This window comes from Hipposideros armiger, unplaced genomic scaffold (genome assembly GCF_001890085.2).
Source record: "Hipposideros armiger isolate ML-2016 unplaced genomic scaffold, ASM189008v1 scaffold_1042, whole genome shotgun sequence".
In the NCBI taxonomy this organism is placed as follows: domain Eukaryota; kingdom Metazoa; phylum Chordata; class Mammalia; order Chiroptera; family Hipposideridae; genus Hipposideros; species Hipposideros armiger.
In genome coordinates this window covers 9920-15622 of record NW_017732392.1, presented here as the reverse complement: position 1 = coordinate 15622, position 5703 = coordinate 9920, and positions in this window count along the sequence as shown.

Below are 5703 nucleotides of genomic sequence, written 5' to 3'. Positions count from 1 at the left end.
TCGTTAGAAGAAAATAAACTCGCCATGCTTCATGGCTCATGAGAAGATAAGCTAACTATGTTTTATAGTTTGTTAAAATAAAATAAAATAACTGTTTTTTTTTCTTTTACTCACTAACCACTTTTTTTTTCGCTTCTGTATCCAGCTTCAGCTATAAATTCCCCACCCGCCAAGACTTTGGGGCCGTTCTCCTCTTGCAGAGTGAGACGGTCACCAGGCTTGGTTAATAAAGCCTTTGGGATGAAAACCTTTTGTCTAAGTTTTTGTTAACGATTAGTGACCCCAACATTTGGAGACCCCAGCGAGATAGAACGGCCGACTCGCCTCTGCCTTCAGAGCTCACTGACATTTTGTCAGGGGGCAGCCAACCTGAAGAAGTTCCAGGACCCCGGCAATTAAATCGGTGTCCCCGGGAGTGGAGTTCGGGTTCTGCAGCCATGCCCTTCGTTCTAGAGACTTTATTCGGGAAATCCTTTGAAGGTAAGAGGTCTCTATGACCTCTTTTGGTTTGGAGTTGCAATCATTGGGGGCCTCTAAGGGGCCGGATGTGGCATATACCCTTGAGTCCAGGGAGATCCTGCGATGGCAGCGAGTCTCCCCTTGGTTTGGGTCAGATTCGAGTCGCGTTGCGTTCCATGACTCCTGGACCTCCCCTCTGGATTCCTGGAGGGGTTTGGCTGTTTTCTCTGTTTTGGTGCTGTGTTCGTCTCTATTCTCCTTCTAATTGTCTCGTCTCTTACTGGGTTATCTGCTTCATGTCTCTTTTCACTGTCTAATTCTTGTCCTTGAGAGATGGGTAATTCTCAGTCCTGCCCCTCTTCTCCTTTGGAGTGCATCTTTAAGTCATTTCCGTGATGTTTATTCACAGGAAAGAGAAGCAGACTATGGCATACGTTTCTCTCAAGGTTGTCTCCAAACTATCTGTGAAACTGACTGGCCTTCTTTCAATGTCGGGTGGCCACCTACTGGCACCTTTGACAAGGCCATTACTCAAGTCGCCTGGGACGTCACCCAGGAACGCCCGGGCCACGCTGACCAGTTCCCTTATATCGACATTTGGAAATAATTAATTCAGAATCCACCTAAATGGCTAACTTCCTGCACCACCCGGACTCCCTCCCTCGGAGCGGTGCTAGTCACGTGAGTCCCAGGGCTCCCCGTGCCTAAATCTAAAAACCCGTCTTTAAACTCTCTGCCAGTTTTGCAAGGGATGCCTGAGGACCCTCTGGTGCCCCAACCTTGCCATCTCCGGCGCCACCTCCCCCGCCACTTCCTCCATAGCCCCCTCCCCTGCCTCCATCTATCCTCCACTCCCCAAACCCTTTCCCGACTCCATCGTACCTGAGCCCCCTTCCTCCTCCAAAGCACTCCCTCCCTTATTGCCCTCACTTACTACTAGGAGGGGCTCCTCTTATGCACTCACTGGCGGAGAGTCCCAGCCCCCTGCTCCATCGGTCTCTGAACTCCCTGGACCTGCGAGTATTTTCCCTTTGCACCAGATAAAGCCTGTAGGGGGATTTATTTATATCCCTTTCACCACCACTGATCTATATAATTGGAAACATCAAAATCCTCCATTTTCGGAGAAGCCCCAAGCCTTAATTTCTCTTTTGGAGTCCGTTTTCCGGACGCACATGCCCACTTGGGACAATTGTCAATAACTTCTCCAAACCTTATTCACTTCCAAGGAGCGCAGCCACATTTTACAGGAAGCCCGCAAAGTCGCCCTCGGACCTGGGTCAGACATCAATGACCCCGTAAACTCTGACAGGCTCCAATGCCTAATTCCAACCCAGCAACCGGACTGGTATCCCACCATGGATGTCGGTAGGGGGGGCCTGGACACATATCACCAGCATCTATTGGGAGGACTCCGCTCAGTGGCTAGAAAACCCACCAATCTGACCAAGGTAAGTGAGGTTGTTTAGGATAAATCGGAGTCCCCTTCCGCTTTTCTCAAGTGCCTCCTGGAAGCCTATTGAGTTTATACTCTGATCAATCCAGAGGCGCCCCAGAACGCAGCCACTGTCAATTTAGCTTTTGTTTTTCAGTTGGCCCCAGACATTAGAAAGAAACTCCAAAAACTGGAGGGATTTCAGGGAAAGAATAGGTCTGAGCTTCTGAGCATTGCCCAAAAGGTCGTTGACAACTGAGACTCCCCTGAGGAAGCCATCGCTAAGTGGCTGGGGAAAGTCACCATCGCAGCCCTGGCATCCCAAAATAACTCGGGTTTCATAACGTGGCCCCACACAGAGCGCCCTATGTGGGGGGGCCTAAGCGGAAGCCAGGATTATCTCTAGACCAATGTGCCTACTGTAAGGAGAAGGGACACTGGAAAAAACAATGCCTTCGCCAGCCCCAGAGACCTAATCCAAAGCCCATCCTAGCCATGGGATATATTGAAGACTGAGGGGGTCAGGGCTCAATACCCCTCAGCCCCTGCGAACCCATGGTAAATGTCCAAGTCGGGGGCCGCCCTACAAGGTTCCTAGTTGACACTGGAGCTGCCCATTCTGTTCTGACCCAGCCACAAGGACCACTCTCAACTGCCAGAACTGCCTTCCAGGGAGCAACGGGAAGCCTAAATAAACTTTACCCATGGACAACCAAGCGGACTGTTGATCTAGGAGCCCAAACAGTTACTCACTCATTCCTGGTAATACCAGAATGCCCCTATCCATTCCTGGACCAAGACCTTCTAAGAAAATTAGGAGCCTAAATCTCATTCTCGGAGGACAAGGCCAGTCTAAGTTTCAGGCTCCCAGCCGAAATCTTAGTTACCTGTCCCATCTCTGAAGAATACCTAATTCAGCCAGAGAGTCACCAGGTCTCCTCACAGGCTCTTCTCAAGGAGTTCCAAAACCTTTACCCACTGGTCTGGGTTGAATCCAACCCACCAAGGCTGGCAGCTCACCAGACGCCCATAGTGGTCACCCTGAAGCCATCCGCAACCCCAATTGCGATCAGACAGTACCCCATTAAGTCAGAATCTAGGATTAAAATAAACCATCAAATCCGATGACTTTTAGACGTTGGGATTCTCCGGCCTTGTACCTCTCCTTGGAATACCCCCCTTCTTCCAGTCCTTAAGGCAGATACTCAGGACTACCGACAGGTACAGGATCTGAAAGAAGTCAACAAAAGGGTGGAAACCATCCATCCCACTGTGCCCACCTTGCTCAGCCTGCTTCCACCGGACCACCAGGTATACACAGTCCTCAACTTGAAGGATGCCTTCTTCAGCATCCCCTTGGCACCGGTGAGTCAACCCCTCTTTGCCTTTGAATGGACAGACCCAGAGCAGGGTATCTCAGGTCAGCTAACTTGGACACGGTTTCCTCATGGGTTCAAGAACTCCCGCACTCTTTTCGATGAGGCTTTAAACAGGGATCCCAGTAGCTTCCGGAAGGAACACAGGGAGGTCACCCTACTTCAATACGTAGATGACCTCCTCCTCGCAGCTCGGGACCTTAAAACTTGTAAACAAGCCACGGGGTACCTCCTACAGGCCCTACAAACTTTGGGGTATCGGGTATCTACTAAGAAGGCACAACTCTGCACTCCCTCAGTAGCTTATTTAGAACACTACATCACCCAGGGAAAACGGGCCCTCTCAGCTTGAAGAATTCAAGCCATTACACATATCCCCACTCCAACTACCAAGCGCCACGTCTGAGAGTTCTCGGTGCTGTGGGATATTGCCGGCTTTTGATTCTTTGGTTTGCAGAGCTTGCCAGGCCCCTATACTCAGCTACAGCAGCGGGGGACTCGCTGCTTATATGGACAACCGAGACTGATGATGCATTTAAGGCTTTGAAGCAGGCCCTCATCTCGGCCCCTGCACCTGCTCTCCCCAACGTCACGAAGCCGTTTCACCTATTTGTAGCTGAAAGAAATGGCATTGCAAACGGGGTGGTTTTTTTTTAAAGATTTTTATTGGGGAATTGAGGGGATGGGAACAGCGCTGGGGAATTGGGGAAGGGGGACAGACAAGTTGCTGTCATTTTGTTCATCAGTCTAGTTGTGGAGGATGTTGCTTCACTGGCCCAAGTTGACATCATCATTGTGCTCTTCCTGGACAAGGCAGATCAGTTGCCGACTTCTGGACGGCCACTCACTGTGGCTGCTGGCTGCTCACGCTGGCCCACTGCCACAGGGGCTGCAGCCTATGCCATTGCTGGCGACTCATGGCAGCCCAGCTCCAGGTTGAGCTGTTGTTCAGCATCTTAGCTGTAGAGGGCAGTGTCACTGGCCCTCATATGTGGGATCCGAACCGGGGCCTTTTGGCATCCCAAGCCAGTTCTTAACCATCACACGACTTGGCCGGCCCCCAAAAAGTGTTTTAATGCAGACTCCGGGCCCCTGGAAAAGGCCAGTTGCTTACCTCTCCAAAAGACTAGACCCCGTTGCCTCAGGCTGGCCCTCTTGCCTCTGGGCCATAGCCGCAACGGCCATGCTTGTCCAGGAAACCGACAAGCTCACGTTTGGGCAAGACTTACATGTTACTACCCCACACACAATAGAGTCTCTGCTACGAGGGGCTCCCAGCCGATGGCTCTCAAATGCAAGGCTAACAGTACCAGGCTCTCCTCCTCGACCAATCACAGTTATGATTCCAAAAGGAAACTACCCTCAACCCAGCCACCCTGCTTCCCAACTCGGATCCCGCCACCCCGCTCCATCACTGTCTTGAGGTCATCTCTCAGACCTGCTTGGCGAGGCCCGACCTGACAGACGTACCACTACCTGAACCGGGTGAGGTATTCTTCACAGATGGGAGCAGTTATGTTAGGGATGGAGTCAGGTATGCCGGGACTGCGGTAGTTTCCCTGACTGGGGAAGTCAGATGGGCCCAGGCCCTACACAGAGGCTCCTCAGTCCAGAAAGCCAAGCTTATAGCCCTCACCCAGGCCCTCAGGATTGGAAAAAATAAGGCCATTAACATCTACACAGACAGTAGATATGCTTTTGCCACTGTTCATGTCCATGGGGAGATTTATAAAAGCAGAGGCCTCCTAACATCAGAAGGCAGGGCTATCAAAAACAAGGAAGAAATCTTAGCACTCTTAGAAGCCATCTGGGACCCAAAAGCTGTCGCAATAATACACTGCAGGGGACATCAAAAGGACTTGAGCCCTAAAGCTATTGGGAACCAGGTGGCAGATCAGGCCGCCCAGGAGGCTACCATAAGACCAGTGGGGCCAATTAATATTATGACTACCCAACTATTAGACTATTTCCCTAAGACCCCCACATACACTGAGGAGGAATGTCATTCATTCTTATCACAGCACACTCGCCTCCAGCCGGATGGTTGGTTTAGGGCCCTGGACGATCGACTTTGCTTACCTAAAGTTTTGGGGAGGCAGCTCCTAACGCAACTCCATCAGCTTACCCACCTTGGGACATGAAAGCTCGGGGAGCTAGTTCACTCCAAATTCAGGGTCCCAGACCTCTCTGCCCTCCCTCAGGACATCACCTCGAGATGTCTTATTGTGCTAAGGTTAATGCCAGCCCTCACTCGTGGCAGCTTGGAACTCGATTCTATGGGAGCCACCCCGGAGAGCACTGGGAAGTTGATTTTACCGAAATTCGCACCAGCAAATACAATTACAAGTACCTCTTAGTCTTTGTTGACTCTTTCTCCAGATGGGTAGAGGCTTATCCCACAAGGACGGAGATCACCTCCATCATCGCTAAGAA